The sequence below is a fragment of the Callorhinchus milii genome, unplaced genomic scaffold, assembly GCF_018977255.1.
Source record: "Callorhinchus milii isolate IMCB2004 unplaced genomic scaffold, IMCB_Cmil_1.0 Scaffold2, whole genome shotgun sequence".
NCBI lineage: Eukaryota > Metazoa > Chordata > Chondrichthyes > Chimaeriformes > Callorhinchidae > Callorhinchus > Callorhinchus milii.
Window position 1 is genome coordinate 14,697,695 of NW_024704743.1, and position 20,105 is coordinate 14,717,799.

The 20,105-nt window shown below is 41.3% G+C and overlaps 1 protein-coding gene and 1 non-coding gene across 16 annotated transcripts in view; one reads left to right on the forward strand and one right to left on the reverse strand.

Moving 5' to 3' along the window:
- The window catches only part of LOC103181530 (cAMP-regulated phosphoprotein 21), a 275,084-nt gene that overhangs the window by 157,555 nt on the left and 97,424 nt on the right, over positions 1-20,105 (reverse strand). For 12 of the 15 annotated variants that reach the window (XM_042332068.1, XM_007898079.2, XM_042332067.1 and 9 more), the window contains exon 1: positions 10,333-10,411. The gene's annotated coding sequence lies outside the window, so the exon portion shown is untranslated. Of the gene's footprint in view, positions 1-10,332; positions 10,412-11,236; positions 11,354-20,105 lie in introns of those variants that run through there. The other 3 variants (XM_042332062.1, XM_007898065.2, XM_042332063.1) reach the window with 2 other exon arrangements.
- On the forward strand, positions 11,951-12,024 carry trnav-cac. Its single transcript has one exon. It is a non-coding gene; the product is annotated as a tRNA-Val (tRNA).

Sequence of the window (20,105 nt, forward strand, 5' to 3'; positions counted from 1 at the left end):
TTCCTCCAAGCAGGGTAGCATCTTAGAGTGCTTAACAGTGGCAGAGGCTGACTTTGAGCTGGGGATGGGGGAGGTGGTCATAACCACAATCGAAGAGGAAGGTAAGGTTTGGGTATTTGGGGTTAAGTATGGTGGGGGGAGGTGGAAGAAGGCGGTCCTGGCCAGGGACCGGATGTGGGGGATGAAGGACAGCTGGGGGTCGAACCAGATGCCTAGATTGCACAACTGGTTCGGTGAGTGTAAGGGAGAGCCTAGGGAGGTTGAGGAGTTCAGATTCACAGGAGTGAATACGTTTGCGGGAATCAAGAAATATGGCTTCCGTCTTGTCCACATTTAGCTGCAGGAAGTTTGCACTCATCCAGGCCCTGATGTCTGCCGGACAAGCTGATAGAACATCAGCGGACCTGGAGTTGGCACTGGAGGAGGCAAAGTATATTTGTGTGTCATCCACATATATGTGGAAGTTTACCCTGTGACTGGGGATGACACCCCCCAGAGGAAGGATATAGATAAGGAAAAGAAGAGAGCCAAGGATGGAGCCCTTGGGTACCCCGCAGGTGACCAGGAGGAGAAACTATTTGCTGAGATGAAATGGAGGCAGTTGGTTAAGTAGGTCTTAAACCATGCGAGTTCAGTCCCACTAAGATGGACGAGAGAGGAGAGGCAGTGGAGGAGGATGGCATGGTCGACTGTGTTTAGCGTGGCAGAGAAATCCAGGAGGATGAGGAGGCAGAGGGAGCCTTGGTCACAGATAGAGAGGACATCGTTTGAGACTTTGATAAGTGCTGTCTCTGTGCTGTGGGCAGGAAGAAAACCAGACTGTAGGGGCTTGAGGAGGGAGTGGAGGAGGGTGTGACCGAAGTTGACCTACAACAATGCGTTCCAGGACTTTGGTAAGGAAGGGTAAGTTGGAATGGGACTGTAGTGTGAGGGATTAGAGGGATCAAGGGTGGGTTTTTGAGGAGGGGTGTGATGACAGTGTTTTTCAGGGGGAGTGGAACAGAGCCTGAGGAGAGAGACTGGTTGACCATGTCACCACCATGGGGGAGAGGAGGGTGAGTTGAGTGACCAGCAGCTGGTTGGGGAGTGATGGATAGCAAGAAGGTTAGAGCCCAGATAGGTAGGGAGAAAGAAGACCTGAGAGATACTGGCAGTGGTGTTCCACAGAGAGTGTGTTAGGGCTGCTCTTGTTTATTATATCCACAAATCATAAGGACTCAGGAATTAAGAAAACAATATTAGAATTTGCTGTTGACACCAAATCGAGAGGAGAAAGCACATTGTGAAAAGGTTACTCAGTGGTTATGGGCCTTCTTCATATCCCCTGCCTTCCTCACCCCACTATTTGCCTCCACTCAGATACTCCATCCTCAGACTCATTCCCTTCTTCACCTCGTTCAAGATCCATCTCAAGACCTATTGCTTTGACAGCACTTTCGGTCATCTTCCAGCATTCCTCAGGGTCTCCTCCTCTTCAATATCTATATGCTCCCTCATGCTGACATCATCCACAGACACGGGGTCAACTTCCACGTCTGAGGATGACACCCAACTCTACTTCTCTGCCTCCACCTTCGATTCCAGGACCACGATGTCCTGACAGAATGTCTGTCAGACATCAAGTCCTGGATGAGAGCTAACTTTCCACAGTTGAACGTCAACATGACTGAGGCTCTCCTGATTGGGTCCCGTCAGCGCCTCCACACCTCAGGCACTGACCGCATCACCATCCAAGGATGCACACTCCACCTCACTTCAACCTTCCCTCCACAAGCTGCAGATCATCCAGAACTCTGCAGCTTGTGTACTCTCCCGCACCGGGCTCCATAACCCCATCACATCCCTCACCTGGGTCCACTGGCTCCCCATCCCCTAGAGGATAGAGTTCAAAATCCTCGTCCTCGCCTTCAATGCCCTCCATGGCCTTGCTCCTCCCTACCTCTGCAACCTCTGCAACCTGCTGACCCCATATCAAGCTGCCCGCTCTCCCTCTGCTCAGTATGCTGTGGTCTGCTCCGTATCCGCACACAATTCGCCCCACCATCAGGCTTTCTGTCCCCACCCATTGGAACTCCACCCCACATTCCCTTCACTTCACTTCCGCCTTCAAGTCACGTCTCAAAACTCTCCTCTTTGACCGAGCCTTCGGCCACCCTCTTACCCTCCCTGCCTCCACCCTCCTCGATCCTGACCCCCAGCTCAGATCCAAATCCCTGACTGTCCAGCGCCTTGGGAAATCCTCCCAATGTGAAAGGCACTATACAAATATAAATTTGGATTGCATTGAAAGGCTGAAGGAAGGCATAACTGTGGCAGATTAGATTTCAACGCTGATAAATGTGAAATAGTATATTTTGGTAAAATAAATAAACAAAATATAAAGTAAGTAACATTTCAAATGAAAAAGAGGCTCAGAAGAATCGATTACAAAAGCAAGAAGATAATGCTGAACTTGTACAAGACCTTAATAAGGCCACAGTATTGGGTATATTGGGTATATCCAGCTCCCCTCCTTTTGCGTCATCAACAATCTCCCTCCTCTGACGTCATGAACCAATCCCTCTTCTCTGGATCAGGCCCTGCCTCCCTCAAAACTGCTGTCATCACCCCCCTCCTGAAAAAACCCTCCCTTGATCCCTCAAACCCCAGCCACTACGCCCTGTTTCTAACCTGCCCTTCCTCTCAAAAGTTCTAGAACGCATTGTTGCCAATCAACTCTGCGCACACCTCTCCTCCCACTCCCTCTTCGAACTCCTCCAGTCCGGTTTCCGCTCTGCCCACACTACAGAGACCGCTTGTGAAAGTCACAAACGACATCCTCTCTATCTGTGACCAGGGCTCCCTCTGCCTCCTTGTCCTCCTGGACCTCTCCGCCGCATTCGACACAGTCGATCACACCATCCTCCTCCACCCCCTTTCCTCCGTCATCCACCTCAGTGGGGCCGCACTCGCCTGGTTCGAGTCCTATCTCACAAACCGCCAGCAGTACATCTGCACAAACGGCTTCTCCTCCCGCTCTCACCCGGTCACCTGCGGAGTACCCCAAGGATCCATCCTTGGCCCCCTCCCCTTTCTGATCTACATGCTTCCTCTTGGGGATGTCATCCGCAGACATGGGGTACATTTCCACATGTACGCGGATGACACACAACTCTATTTTTCCACCTCTCTTTGGACCCCCAGTCCCTGATGTTCTGTCAGATCTCAGGGGCTGGGTGAGCACAAATTTCCTTCACCTGAACGTTGACAAGACGGAAGCCATACTCTTTGGCTCTCATCAATGTCTAAAATCTCATGGCTTTCACCTCTTCCACCTACCCGACCTCCTCCTAAACCTCTCCGAACCCGTTTGCAACCTAGGCATCAGTTTCGACCCCCAATTATCCTTCCTCCCCCACATCCGGTCCCTCATCAGCACCGCTTTCTTCCACCTCTGACGCATCACCCGTCTCCACCAATACCTCTCCCCAAAAGCCGCTGAAACTCTGGTCCATGCCTTTGTCACCTCTCGGCTGGACTACTCTCATGCCCTCCTCGCCAGTCTCCCATCCACTACCATCCATAAAATCCAGATCATTCAAAACTCTGCCGCCCGCATTCTCACTCGCACGAAACTCCGCTCTCTGATCACCCCAATCCTTGCCAGACTGCACTGGCTGCCTGCCCCAGTGAGGATCGATTTCAAGATCCTCACCCTTGTATTCAAGTCCCTGCACTCCTCTGCACCCCCCTACCTCTCTGACCTCCTCTCTCTTCAAAACAGTACCCATTGCCTCCATTCCTCCAAGTCTGGCCTCCTCCTCGTCTCCCGAGTCCTCCGCTCCACCCTCGGCGGCCGTGCCTTCAGCCACTATGCCCCGAGGCTCTGGAACTCCCTTCCTCACTCCCTTCGGCTCGCTCCCTCCCTTCCTATTTTCAAGTCTCTGCTGAAGACCTTTCTTTTCGACCGCGCCTTTGGTCACCTTCTGCCCCCTCCCCCTGGCTCGGTCCCGGGATCCGTTACTTTGAAGCGCTCTGAGACGCCATCCGGGTGGAGGGTGCTATATAAATCCAAGTTGTTGTTGTTGTATAATTTTGGGCATGAGTTGATAGGAAGGATATAAAAGCAATGGATAAAGGCATACAAGATGCTAAATAGGATAGAGAAAGCGAACCCTAAACAATAGTTTAGGCAGGCAGCAAGCAAGAAGAGAGTAAAAGTTCAGATACGTGAAGGGCACTTTCAGGACAGACACCAGGAAGTGTTTCGTTACATGGAGGATAATCAAACACAGGAATGGATTACCAGAAATGTGATTTTAAATCTAATAGAATGGTACCTGCCAGCTCCAAATAATTGAAGCGCTCATATAAGCAAACGTACCTGTTTATCCACCCAATTCATTCCCTCCTGAGCCTGCTCACATTCTTGCACAGGGATGAATGTCCAACTTACCTTCGCAACTGATTTTTGTTCCAATTATTGTGCCTGCATGAGCACACACATACAGATTGTTTGTTTTAAAGTGATTTCAAGCTTCAGTTTCCTTCAGTGAATCCCTGCAGTGCACAACACAAGTCAGGGGGAAAAGACATCTGTTCAGGGATAGGAAGTGCCTGAATAGAAAGTGTTGATGGCAGCCATGTGTCTAGGCTCATGGGTTTCACTTCTGAATCCTCCCAAACGTGGGAGTTGTTTCAAGAGTCTCAGCAAGTCGATGTTCAGATGCATGGGTCACTTAGTATCCCAAGAGAACATTCAGTTTAGTAAACTAGTAAGCAAATGTAATGGCTTTTGGCAAAGCTAAACATAGCATTAGTGTACCAGCCAGAGTGTCATCCATCCATCCATTTGATGTTCACTTACCTCCCAAAAGATACCATCTTCAGTCTGAGGTTTTTCTAGTACATTCTAGTACATTTTACTCCAATGGTGTTCACTTGGCAGCTGCCTCCGCAGTGTTTACGGTGTTTGATAGACTCCTCAGTGATCGTAACACTCAGAGCATGACAAAGGGAAGATTGCTTACTGTTAGCATGTGGGATATTGGAAAGGCTGGAACTCCAACAAAAAATATCTGTACTGAAGTCTGAAGAAGTAAATTTGGTGCACACATTCTCTCTTCAAATTTGCATGGGGTGATAGCATTTCCTTCACCATTGCATCCTTCTGCCCTCTCCGCACAGTCTTAGTGGCCCCCCACTATGACTATATTTGTTGCTCCCAAGTGTGAATTCAAGCGTTAGATTTTGCAGGCCTGCACACCATTTGTGCTTCACACCTCCAGTACACTGTACAGAGAGGTTAACATGCTCGAGAGAGAGAGGAGCAGTTGTATGACAATGTAAAGCATTTTTTCTGTCACTGTATTCTATGGGAATGGGCCACTTTCATAGCTGAAGATATTGTAAAAGTATTAATGAATGACTCATAGCACAACAGATTAGTAGCCATTAGCGTTAAGACAGGTAGTTTTTTAAATAATAAAAGGAACTAGTTATAATAATAATCCTTGCATAGATCCCTTAAGGAACAAGCAAATTAAACAATACAAGGCTACAAGCTGTAAAACTGCCCTCAACCCTCCCCCAGTAATACACACTCAACAATATGACCACCAACAGCGGGTTGTTTCCGCAGGCCATTTCTATCCTGTTTTGAGCTGATTCTGGGCTCAGCAACTGTGTCACTTTACAGCCAGCCATGCTGTACTCTGTATTGAGGCATCATTAGAGCAGGCCTAGCCTTGTGCCCATAGAGCCACACTAGCCCGATTGGCCAGCATTACATTTTGTCTGACGCGAAGCATGTGGGCTTGCGGAGGCTGCTGTGACGGTGACCATTGTAGACGAAGAGAAACTTCCTTCTACTATTTTGTTCACAGGAGCATAACAGTAAAACAGAAGATCCCCATTTTCAACTCAAACAATGGTGGGCAATTTCAATTCCATTTGCAATTGACATGGGTTCATCATGACACAAGTAACTCCAGTTACTTGGCACAGAAATAGTGAAGTATCTACACTCTTGTTAATCTAGTACTTTCAGCTCCATACACTAGGTAAGTCCAGGTCCAATCGGTAGTGTGTTTTACTGTTTTCTTGATTGAATATTTCTTGATTTATAACATAAATCAAAAAATATTCAATCAAAAAAAATCACTGAATTAGGCAACATGCACCAACCGCTATTCTACTCCATTTGATTAAGCTTTGCAAATTTGTCCCTGTGTACTTATAAATAACAACACAATATTCAATGTAAAATTTTATTGTATTTCATGATGTAATATTTTCTCTTCTGCCCCACCCCTTATCCGTGGTACAATAGTTGGCCAGAAATATTTCTACACTTCCAACTTGCCCACTAACACAAAGATTGGCATTTTTCCACAGCTAAAGTAGGATACTGCCTAACTAATAGACTCATTGTGAAACAGTTCTCAAATAAAGGATTCAAGGATTAAAAAAAACACAACTGAGCCCGCCAAGAAGCAGACAGGATGGTGAACCAGCAATGTTGAACAGAATGTTCGGCCAAAACCACTGTGCGGGGTCAAGTGGTTGGGGGGGGTGGGGGGTAAGATCTCACTTGAATGAAAAACGCATGATTTTGCTAACAATTTTCAATACGATAACTATGTTGCATCTGTCACGTAACATTGCATATTTCATTATTTGTAAGTTAAAATCACACTGTAGTGTGTAAACATGCAGGGTCAAATTCACCAAATATATTCAGCAAAGCAGAATAGCACCAAGCCTCATCCACCTGGAGTGCATGGAGCACAATAGCACCATTGAAGTGTAAATATAGTGCAAAATTCCAAGGACATCCAAAAGGGATGTGCTGAGTTATCTGCAGACCTGCCCAAGCAGCAACCTGACAATGAAGCAGGTTTATGTTTTCTCCAGAGTTACACAAGAAGCCAGCAGAATACCTCATACTCACAGTGCCTTTTATACTTACCTCCTGGCAAAAGTTCTAACTATTCAATAAATGATAAGCTAATAACTAGAAAGCGCCAGACCAGTTCAACTGTCTTCTTTCAGGGATCTGAGACACTACCCTCGGTGTGGGGCACTATATAACTACATAGTACAAGTTGTAGTTGCTGTTGCTTTCACTCTCAGAGCACAACCAGATTTGCAGAGAAATGCATAACAAAATAATCTTTGCATATAGTTCCTTATAATGTCGTTCAGACGTTTAAAAGTGCTCCACAGAATATACTGTGAAGTGAATTTACTGTATATTTTGTGGGCGAAATATGGCATTGAATTGCGCACAGCAGAGTCCCACCAAAAGCCGTGAATTGAGTGACCAAATTAAGAATAATAATCCTTGCATTTTGTAAAGTGCTTTTCACATCAGAAGGACATCTCAAAGCGCTTCAGAGGTTACACTATAAAGTGAAGTTACCGTGTAGTTTGTGAGTCACAGGCATGACACAGCAGGTGGAGCATTTTCCATTTATATTGCGATGGTTGGAACCCTAATGCGATGGTAGGAATCCTATGGCGAGGCGGTATGGCCAATTCCAATGTCTATGCACATCGCCATGGCTCACTTCAAGGTCATTAGGCCACTGCCGACATCACTTCTAGTTTACTGCAGGAAGTGAAGTCAGTGCAACCTGATAATCTGGAAGTCGGCCTTTTTTTTCCATGGGAAGATAAAATGGCTGTCAGATCATTAACTCATCACCAAAGACACTTAGCCATAGGAAAGGAGTCCACCCTGCAATAGTGTTATAACCAAATTCAGGCTATAAAGAAACACATTATAATGCAGTTATATTGTAAGTCTCTAGGTGTGAGTCACCCACAACATATACAGTCAATTCAATTTACAGTATATTCTGTGAATTCTGAGACGTCTCAAAGAATGATATAGTGATGAGACCCTATATCAAATGCAAGAATTATTATTATTATAAAAGCTATTGATCCTGTCCTCTCCCACCACACGAACTTCCAAGTAATGTATCTTAATTGCAAGACCCTCCACCTAGAGATACAAGCTAAAAACTGAAACAATCATCGCAGATTATAGACTCAACTATCAAGCAGAACTAGTACCAAATCTGTTCCCAGACTGAAGTTTGAAATTTTCCTTTTCCTTTGCATAACTGATCTAAAGGACAATTATTTACAATATAAAAAAGGAAGTCTTAGCTAGGGAGCTGTATTAAGCCAAATAAGAAACCTAAAGCAGAATAACACAAATATCAAAGATACTATACAAGCAATAATGTAGCAAACAATAATATCTGTAAACTAATTTCCACATCTGGTTCAAAACCCAATATTTGCTATCCAATTTGATCATTTGAACTCAATAAACAAATGCAGCTGCTCGTTACAGCAAATTACCAAAGCAATACCAAGGTACTTCAAAACATACAGTTCTTTTCAGTGAGAGCTTCCATTTGCTAAAAACAATTTCCCTTTCATTTTGTGATAACCAGTTGATATTGAGCCTATTATATACATGGCTCCCTGCCGTGTATGAGGGAGAGAAGTTGGAGTATTTCGGCTATTTTGTGAACACAAAGTTACATTATGAAAAGCTTTATACATCTTCACTGTTAATGGATTTTATTCAACAATTCCTTCCTCGTGCTTAATCGCCAATGTCTGATTGAACACCCTACTGAGGGTCATGTATCTATTACCACAGCAGAAAAGGTGTCTATTTCTTCAAAGCCTCAACATGTTTCCGTGCAAGTTCCAGTCATTCCCACAATGAGAGGACTTCATATTGAATGGTTGATTTAGTTTTAAGTTCAAGAATACAGCCATTTAAAAAGAAATGGAAGAGCAAAGCTCAAGCAGCTTACAGATATAGGTTGACTGTTATAAAATGGGTTCAAAAAAAGTAGATGCCACCTTATAAAATAATGAAAATAATCCAGTCACTGATGCCGCTTCCAGTTGTCAGGTGTGCTGTTGTTGTTATATCTGCTTCCAGTGTGGATTAGCTGGCCACCTGCACATGCTGGTCCTGGCTACAGGAAGCCAGCTGGTCATCCACAACCACTCTCACAAGCATTTCTAGTGCTAGAAACACGACATAAGAGACCAGCTGGCTTCCTGTACCCTACCCATGCACAAAGCTGGCAAGACCACATGAGAAATGTACCACACTCATGGTAACCACCGGTGCACAGGACACTAGCACAGTGAGCTAACTCAGACTCTGACTAGGCACATTCTAACAGGGACATCCTGATTGTTTGAACTTTTACAGTGTTTTATATCCTCTCAATGTTCAACAAGTTTAAACTAATTCAAAGATTGTGCGATATTTCCCATTTCAAAAGCTGTCCCACTGGAGCTGTGCTGAAACTTTTATCTTTGTTTCATGTTACCATCTCTTCCGGCACTACTCTGAATCATGTAACACAATTAATAGAGGCTGTACTATACAGTAAAATAAAAGACCCTACATGGATCCGCAGATAGGTGAGGAGAATATGACTGAGAAATAGTGCATTCTGTGTTCGAGAACAAAAAAATGTATTGCAAAAACTATAATACCATAAAAATTATAGGCAGCAGATCCCTGAGAGTAAGCTGTATGTAGCCTTAGATATTTTAAGAGCATCATTAGTTCAAAAATATACCAAGTTCAATATTGTTTTACCTTTTTGGAAACTGTTCCAAATTCAGAACTTCTATCTTCATTTATCCCTTACACCTACAATTTTAGCTGTCAGTGCAGCTCCACGTTTCACAGCAAGAAGGGTAATGATTTGTAAACTTTATGATGTAATTGAGCCGTACAATAAGCTCGCCAGACAACAAAACAGATTACAGGCAAATAATACACTCAGTTTCACCACTAAATAACCAAACTGTATATATTGTACAGAAATAGCTAGGGATTGTTAAAAGGCAGTGTTCTCATCAAAAAATACAGATAACAATTATAAGATTCTGTTGTTTTGCTCTTGCAGTTTATGGCAATGTTCTCAAACCTTAAGTTTACCTTGAATTTATACAGAAACACACATTTAATACATGGGAATCACAGAACAAAAATTGTTTGTGTTACAAGATACAAATAAACTTATTTTTCAAGCTTACCTAACAAACCTTACCTATACCACCTTAAAAATGCAAGTGATCTATATTAACAGACCTACCAATCCCTTCCCCAAAAAGTTTCTCTTTTAATCCAAGTGTTGCTTTCCTCAAGGGTAAAGGGCCAGTCAGCAGGCTCCAGCAAATACTGACACAAAACAACACACAAACATTAAAAAGAATGCATTACTGCATTCATTAAAAATTGTGAATACACACAAGCATATATGACAGAGCCCAGGCATATAAAAATAATACACTTACCACATCTTACATATTGTCTTCAAATGTTACCAGAGCAGATAAAACAACCTGTCAGCAAAAGAAATCCAAATCAGTCTCGTAGCAGAGTGGTTGTGAAACATTTCAAACCATGATATACATACATTAGTATTCAAGAATTAAAAGAATGTTATGCAGCACAGCAATGAACTGAATGCTGATACAGAGTGCGATGCTACAATTCAGGATTACACTTATATAACAAGGTCAATCTGTCAACCTAATAACTTTCCTAAACAAAATACATGAAATACTGTGCTGCTGAGATGGAGGTCTTTGGGGACCCAGTAGTTGTCAACAGTCGTTCCAAGCAGAAACCACACAACAGGCTCCATGGATGTTTGCTCCAAGTTACAGATCATTCTCTGTTTATATTTGGTACATTTTATTTATTTGAAAGCAGAGAAAGAGATTTGATCAGCGTTACCTTTACTATTTTCAACATTTTATAAAACAAAACAATAAAAGTGCCAATCCAGGAAACAAAGTTGGTTAGTAACTCAGAATCAAACTGGTGAGTGAGTTTGACTTCTTCAGTTGTAGAGTTTATACTGCAGTACCAAGCCTTGTAATTTGCTCAACAGATTAGTAGCAATACACATACGCATGAAACAGTTTGCAGGTTGCTGATAGTGATCTTATGGGTAAGCAGACATCCACATCTGTTCTCTTTCTGAACCACTGATATCAGATAGAATTACCGAGCAGTACCAAACATTTCCCAGAGATCAGGCTTTCAAGATGACAACACAGGGCTACATTAATAATTCTACTTCCTGAAGCCATATGCAATACTCGTGTTAAACATGTCCAGATCTCCTATCCCTCAGTCACTTGAGCCCTAAATAAATACAAGCTGAGACTTTAGCAGCACAACGTTACTTACCTTATGGATCTGTGTTCGAGTCAAAAGAAGTTCGTACATTAACAGAAGTACAGATCCTTTCTGATATAATAGTGTGGATCATGCCAAACTGGCGACATGAGGGTGTGCCAGATACCAAGTGCAATGCTGCACCAGCACCTGTTGTGAGACGTACACTGACAATCGGCCATTTGGCTATCATTAACCAATCACACTGAACTACTGAAGGAGAACGGTTGTGACTATCTCTGGGCTGTCTAGCTCTGTGCTTAAACAAGACTTAAAGGGTTAGTTTCAGGTTCTTGACATTTCTATGCTACACACTAAAGATTTATAATAGTCTTTGTATTTTTAATGCAACAGCGCAATATGCCGTTTAGCATTACGTTTTACATTCACCAACTATGTGTATTTTCACATCACAAATATTTTACGTTATAGTATCTTTTAATGCTTTGTTTCTTTTATGAAAAACATTCACACACCACCGTTGTGCGTGAATGATGGGTTGCGCTGCAAATTATATTTTACAGCAAGTGAAGTAATCCCAAATACTGTAATAGTGTGAATAGATTCATACAAAAATTACCAAGGTCTGAATATTCATACTTTTTTTTCATAGGGGGAGGAAGAGAAGATGGGGAACCATTTGGACAATTTCTCTATTGATTGTGAAGTCAGTTGGTAGAAAGGTGAAAATTTCAGTTCGCAAATGTGAGTTGTAGTTCTTATTGGAGTCCTGTGGCTCAGTGGTTAGAGCACTTGCCTCACAAGCGAGAGGACCTGGGTTCAATTCCCGGGCAGGACGAAACGTTGGACAAATTTCCTTACTCCGCATGCCTCTGTTCACACTAGTAGTAGTAAGTAGGAACCTTATTGTTAGTTGCTTGGCGGATCACTTTTCCGAGGATAATAATCCCTTCAAAAAAATAAAAATAATTTGGTCACTCAATCCCTGACTGTTTGTGGGACACTGCTGTGCACAAATAGCTGCTGTGTTTGTTCCACAAAATATACAGTCAAAATATACTAACCCTGTGAAGCACTTTGAGGCAGCTTGAAGATGTGAGAAGTCGCTATATCAAATGCAAGTATTATGATTATTATATTTTATTTTCAAAGTTTCAATAAACATTGGTCATAAAAGAGGGAGGGTGCTGCTGGGCAAACTCCAACCTTAGTTACAACACCTTACATTTTCATAGCACCTGCCACATGAAATAACATCTCAAAATGTTGTCAAGCGTAGTGTTAGACACTGAGCAGAGAAATTAGAGATTCAAAGATGCTAACCCATCTGTTTATAGCTTTTGACTGCAGGAAAAAGTACAAAATAATACAAACTTACACTTATATAGCATCTATCACCAAAGTGCCTGTACTATGTAACTAATGTTATATACAGTATTCGTAACACATTTCTTTTGTCCAGAAAGAAAAATGCTTGGTGTCTGGCACACCATCTTGTTGCCAGTTTGGCAAGATCCACACTGTTATATCAGAACAGATTGATTTGAGATACACAATTTTGCAGATCAATTCTGGTAAGTTTCCTTAAAAATATGGACCAAAAAAATGGTCACTTCAATCCATGACTGTTTGTGGGACACTGCTGTGCACAATTGGCTGCCGCGTTTCGCCCACAAAATATACAGTCAATTCACGTTACAGGCTATTCTGTGAAGTGCTTTGCGACATCTAGAAGTCGTGAAAAAGCGCTATATCAAATGCAAGGATTATTATTATTATAAGATTTCATTTTAGTTCCTTTCAATCCGTAGATTTTTCCAACATTTCCACAACATTCCATGGTTAAAAGTGAAAACATCCGGGTTCAAATATAGTCACACTATCAAAAAAAACTAACTCTTGACAAAATAAAGAGTCATATTTCTGAAGTGGCATCCTGTTTTTTTACTCGTAGACATTTTCTGTAATTAAATTAACGTGGCCATCCATTTCCATTGGAAAAAGAAGCATGAAAACATGCAAGACTATGTGAGTTCAAAGTCCCGATGAGCCCACAACCTTCTGACTCAAAGGTAAGAGCACTATAAACTGAGCCAGGCTGACATCTAAACCCTGGGTGCAACATGTTTAAGCAGCTCAGGTAATTTGTTTCAAAGTTCACTGACCAAATGATTGACAAATAGGTCTGTGCTTTGGGTAGATGCTGTGTACGATGCTAAAATGTTCACAGCACTAAACCAGGCCTTGAAGACCATCAAGTCTTAACGTTTAGCATTGTTAGTCGATTGGAGGATCACTTTTCCGGGGATGATAAACCCTTAAAAAAATTATAATTTGGTCACTCAATCCACAACTGTTTGTGGGACACTGCTGTGCACAATTGGCTGCCACGTTTCTCCCACAAAATATACAGTCACTACCCTTTACAGTATATTCTGAGATGTCTCGAAAACAAGAAGTGGTGGAATAAAAATCACTTTGGGTTCTGTAGCTGGTGTATTCTGTTTAGTAATAAGATCATTTTATTTTATTTCAATTTCTCAGTTATTTGTGGAAATGAAGGAAGAGGAAAAAAGTACCGCTGAGGGCAATTTAAATTGATCCCGTCAAAATCATTATATAAACAGGCTTCTCGGTGATACAAATATTAATATCACCCGATAACTCTGTCCATATAATATAATATATGTATATATATATATGCTCTCTATGACACTAACTGCACTTTTAAACAATCTTTCAAGAGTTCTGAAAAAAACTATTGCATTAATATAACACTGGCAATGTTAAAGACTCCAGGTTCCTTCAGATAGAGATTATATATTCTCATGAGACCCAAGATCATTTCCCACTAAGACAGGGCTGACACTTCAGAAAATAAATTCACTTCTTCCACACAGTGGATTGCACTAACTTAATTTAAACTCATTTAATCTCTTCCAAGTAAAATTCTGCATAAAAACTTCCTGATTTCCAAAGATAAATCAAGCATAAATCCTAGCTTGCTAACTTCTGGAAACTGAGCAACACAGGAAATCTTGAATATCACATGAAATATTTCAATAACCATATCACAATCACCATTGCGAATTATGTCACTGCCCACAAAACATACAGTCAATTCACTTTACGGTATATTCTGTGAAGTGATTTGAGACGTCTTGAAGACATGATAAGGCTCTGTATCAAATGCAAGGATTATTATTATTGGATAAAGTTCCTGTAAAGCTTTGGAATGTCTGCTAAGAGTCTGTTGTAGCATTCTCAGACGCTACCCTGCGGGTGGGGGGGGGGGGGGGGGGGGGGGGGCGGAGGAGGCACTATATAAGTGCAAGTTGTTGTTTTTGCCTTGAGATGAAGAATGAAGATGGGTGTTGTATTAGTTAGATTACCAATTACACGCATGATAAAATGGCCATTTGGCTGCATACTATAGTGCCTCTACCAACCAAAAGCAGTAGGAAGTTTCCCTAGTACCAATATGGCTGCCACTCCTGGAGAGACTGTTTGAACTCACAAAGGAATGCAAGTTGAGGGAGCAGAGACAGGCAAGACAGTTACTTTAGGTTTAGAGTTGTAAAGGGCAATTTCATGACAGATACCAGGAATCTTTTCTTTAGTTTTTTAAACCATGTTTTATACCGATTTGTTGCCCTATCAATCGATGCGCTGCATGATTTGGTTCCTCTATTTTACCTGCAAATCCTGAGACCTTTTGGGAGCTACCACTGTTCCCAAGTATTTAGCTCCCTCATTAACATCCCAGTTCATTCCCACTCTACTGTTTTCTGGTGGAATTTCCCTATAAATTCATATACTATTTACTTTCAGAAGCCTAGAACAGTGCCCTCTAATGGAAGACCCAGGAATCACTCAATGAGCAGTATAATATTAAAATCCTCGAGACGTCTCAAAGCGCTTCACAGAATATACTTTAAAGTGAATTGACTGTATATTTTGTAGGCAAAATATTCCAATCCACTGGGGGGTGGGGCGGGGGAGCAAGCCACCCCCAGGCTGTGTCAGGTCGGCAGTCCCATTAAACATGTAGTCTTGTGGTCATTTTCTAAACCAAATGCCAAAAAATAATGTGAAAGTTAGCGAGAGTCACCAGTCTCACAGATTCCTGCATTCAATGTGTGTGTGTGGTGGAGGGGTTCTGAGCCCAGGAATTGTTTCTGGTCTCGGCCTGTGGAACCAGCCATTTGGCCTTTAGCATATAACAAACTGCCGAGTCAGGGATAATCCTTCGATCTTATTATTTTGATCGTGAACCCGGAGGAAGACTTTGGGAGGAAGAGCTGTGGGAAAGCCTTAGTAGCGCCTTGGGATGTCCTCCCAACGTGAAAGGTGGTCTATAAATGTAATCTTGTTGTAGGTCCCTAATGAAGGGATCCAGGATTGAGGAAATTTCACCCTGATTCAGCACCGACCGACCTCGCAGGCTGAGACCATGGGGGGAGGGGGGAAATCGGACTTGAAAATAAATAATAATAATAAGTCGGTCTATGACTGTTTGTGGTATACTACTGAGCACAATTGGTTGCTGCGTTTCGCCCACAAAAGACACAGTCACTACACTTTACAGTATATTCTGTGAAGTACTTTGAAACAGCTCGAAGTCGTGAAAAGGGGCTATATCAAATACAAGGATTATTATTATAATAATCTATTAGAAATTATATGAGTGGAATAATAAAACTTATTTATAATGTTACTATAACTTGAACACAGCAAAGTTAGAGAACTTTAATGATTTAAACATATAACAGCAATTTTGCCTCAAAAAAATTTCAAACAATTAAATACTTGCAAATGCAAAATTATGAAAAATTTCAAACAAAAGAAATATAAAAACACTGTAGACCAAAGTCAAAATCTATTTAGCGCTTTGAGATCTGTACCAGCAATCTGAAATGGAGCCCAGACAGATTAAGACATTTTTGCAATACTCCACAAGAAAAGATAGGTTATCATCTATCAGAATTGTCTTCTTTCATTCTTTGAATAGAAGGAAAGAACTTGCATTTTTGCAGACCATTATCACACTGAAACATACTTTATAGTTATTGCTGTCAAATGTTGTTTTTGTAGACAAAAGTGGCAGCAAATTCCCATAAACAGCCAATGAGACAAATGATCGACTTATCAGAGGATTGCTGGCCAGTATATCACCACAAATTCCCTTTCTTTTCAAATGGTTCTTTTTATTGCCCTGAACAAGCAGAGAGGTTTTCAGTTTAATATCTCATTTAAAGGGTGATATCATCAACAATGCAATGATTCCTCCATTATGTTACTGGAATGGCAGTTTGGATTATGAGCTCAGATCCAAATGTTGGGATTGAACCATGCAAGACATTAATGATTAAAAAAAATTCCAATTGCTCATTTACAGAGTCTCTTTTCAGAGACGGCCTTATCAATAGATTCCATGTCATACACATGAAACAAATAATTAAGTACTTTTAAGAAATATCATTCAGGTGTTGGATTAACTGTAAGGCATAACTATTTTTTGTGGAAATGGAAATAAGAATGCATCAAGTGGAGCAATTTTGGGTGGGTCTTCAGATCAACTCAATATACATTACAAATATGTTCTGGTTGGTTGGTTGACCAGCACCTGGATCTTACAGGCTGAAACTAATGTGATGAGCAATGCAATAACAAGATGGAGATACTCTGCCGCTCTGTTGCTTTGAATCTCACAAAGACCCTTCTACTGCACCTTTCCAGAATGTGTCCTGCATTCCCTCTCATTGTACTGCATCCAAGTAAGTTTGGTTATATTTGCAGAAGTCGCTCCTGGTTTCTTCCAGAGACAGAGTATTTGTGGTTCATTGACCACCACATGATTTCCTACAGCCTTTTGACTATGGTATAATGACTACAGTGGTTAGTTGTCATGAAACATCTGTCCATAATTTGAATCCTATTTCCCTAACTGATAAATCAAATTAACTGGATGGTTAAGAATTGCATAATGCCTCAAATTTTGTTCAAGGAGCAATAACTAGCACTGTTGCAGGAGTTCTGCTCCAGATCTCTCCTCTGCAGTAGCAAAGCCCTAGGCACAGATGCAGGGACTAATAGCTAGCGTAAAAAGTCAGACCATGCTTACTCAATGTTTGAAGCCTACAAGGCTGCCATCCAGCATAAGATAGTTCAGTTCTGCATCAAGACCTCCTTTTTGACCACGCTTTTGTACATCTTCCCCCCGCCCAACCCCAGTTCGAGTGCAAACTTTGGACTGTCCAGAATCTTGTTTGCGTGTGTCTTTCCGATCTGAAGGGCACATATTTGTGTAAATTTGTATTGTAGAACAATGCACTCAAATATTCTTACTAATCGGATTAACCTAAACAACCATTCAACTCTAGAAAACAATCACATTTCACTTTGAAACACGAGAATACAAATAAATCTATAAATTTCTAGTGAAGGCAGGGCAACAGGTAGAAAAGATTGATTGAGCCATGTATCTGATGTCACAACATCATGCTGTCACAAGGTGTTAAAAGGAAATAGCCTTCATGATTTTTCCCTGACTAAAATATACTTTGCGATAAAAAAGCCGGTATATGGAGGATTCCAAATAAAAAAAAACCTTCGGATCCAGTTTCAGGGAGACTGAATGTGAATATGAAGGAGAAATAGTGAATCACATTGTGAAAATCACATCTTCCTTACAAGATGTAAAGCATCGCTACAAGGTTTAAAAGTTGTTTTTCCAATCCACCAGGGAGGGATAATATTTCCTGCAGCAGTCCATCAAATGAGATATTAAACTCTGTTCCATCTCTGTTCAATATTTAAAAGTGAAGGGAGTTTTCCCCAGTGACCTGGTTAAGAACCCCCACCCCCCACCTAAAATTGGCTTTTTGTGAGTCTTTGCTGTGTGAAAATTAGCTGTTGCGTTCCCCCACAAAATACAGACGCTCCACAGTAAATTGTGAGACATGTTTTGATGACCAGATAAAGCAATATATCAAATGCAGGAATTATAATATTGAGCTTGCATGCAATGGATCAGATAGAAACATCGCAAACACAACGCATGAAGAAAGAAAATAAATGAAAACCTAAACCAAGAAACAAAAATTGGTTCCAATTTGGGAATTTCCCAAATGATCTGCCTGCACCCTAGCGTGATTCAGATCATTCTGGGAGCAGCATTAGTGTAGACACTTAGCTATAATAGCTTCTTTAATTACAATGACACTGAAGATCTATGTGAACATTTTTTGATTAGCACCCACCGGTCGTCTTGTTTACAGCTCAAACTACTTTTTCAAGCATGTAATGATGATCATTTCAAAATGTGTTCCATTCATCACCAAGGGCAATAATGTACTATAAATAACATACATGGAATAACTGATAGCAGGGAGTGATTACAAACCTACAATCTGACAGAGTTTAGATAAGGATAAATCACAAGAATGTTAGCAACTTATACCAAGAATAGATTACAACCTTGAAATAACTCCCTTTGATTCAGCGTAATAAACACAAAACACTTTGGCTTATTTGGTATTGCTTTATTTTGCCCATAACACTGTTTCTCAAAGCATGTGAGGAAAAGTATAATAGATTTTCTTTAAGTTACCAGCTCACATACTTGTAGCGTACACATTTTATCTGAACGATATCTAACGTCAGAGCAAGGCTAACGTATGGAAATATTTCTTGTCTTCTGTGGCAGTGATAAAAATAGGTTTGGCAGAGGGGGTGGTAAATTTTATTTTGAGCTTATAGTTTTTGTGGTAACCTGACAGCTGACAGCAAACAGCATGAGGCTGTGAAGGGTAAAAGCCAATGAGCCCATCTATCTTATACCATCTTTTGGGTGCAATTATCCAACCCACTTCCATTTCCCTCTTGTCTTGGTTCTAAAGCTTCTTATATAATAAAAATATTCTTGCATTTGATATAGCACTTTTCACGTCTTCTAGACGTCTCAAAACGCTTCACAGAATAGACTGTAAAGTGAATTTACTGTATATTTGTGGGCTATTCTTTCTCGACTTCTAGTACAATTCAAAAATATTTATGCCAGTCTTCATATTACCCAGCACTACTGAAGGCACCACTAGTAAATGGTTGAAGTTTCACAGATGGCTGCATTCCTTTGGTACCTCACTCAAGTAGTTATTTTTCATGGCCTGATGAATAGAGACACAGTACCAGGCATATAGACCCGAAGGCTTCAGGTTTGAGCCCTGGTCTGATTTGACTGATCTCAGCCAAAGTGCTACAGTGTGCCTTGGGGTTAGGGAGTGGAAACAAATCAGCCAGACTCCAGCAACAGATGGCTAACCAGAAACTTCTACTAGACAATTCACGTGTATGAACATCGGATGAGGACAATGCACTTAACTTTGATGCCTTCCTCCTCCACTGATGAATAGCACATTAACACTGCCATTTCAGCTGATAGATGAATGATGACTTTGGCCCAGTACCAGAGGACAACTATCACTTGTGCCACTGTATCCCAGAAGAAGGATTAAGAATGAAAAGACTTCAGGAGAGGAACAAACATTAGTGAGCAAAAAATCTAGACAGTGACCAGCAAAGAGAAGAGCATCACAGACAAGCCCAATCTTCTCCACTCACAACATCCACATATGTACTTTATTGCACATAATATTGCAAACTGCAAATCATGTCCGCATTTGAGTTTCATGTCTCCAGTGAGAACAGTATTATACTCTTATATATTCTTAAATACCCTGATATAAACCTGAATCACTTAGGTTTTGTACCATTTTATTTTTCATCTTTTGAATCCTTTCCAGTATCCAAGAGTACAATGGCCAAATTGGACAATATTTCCAAGCATAGTCTCAATATATTTGAATTGATGAGTTTATACAATTCGCCTTGAAGGTATCTTGGCCAACTACTACCGAGC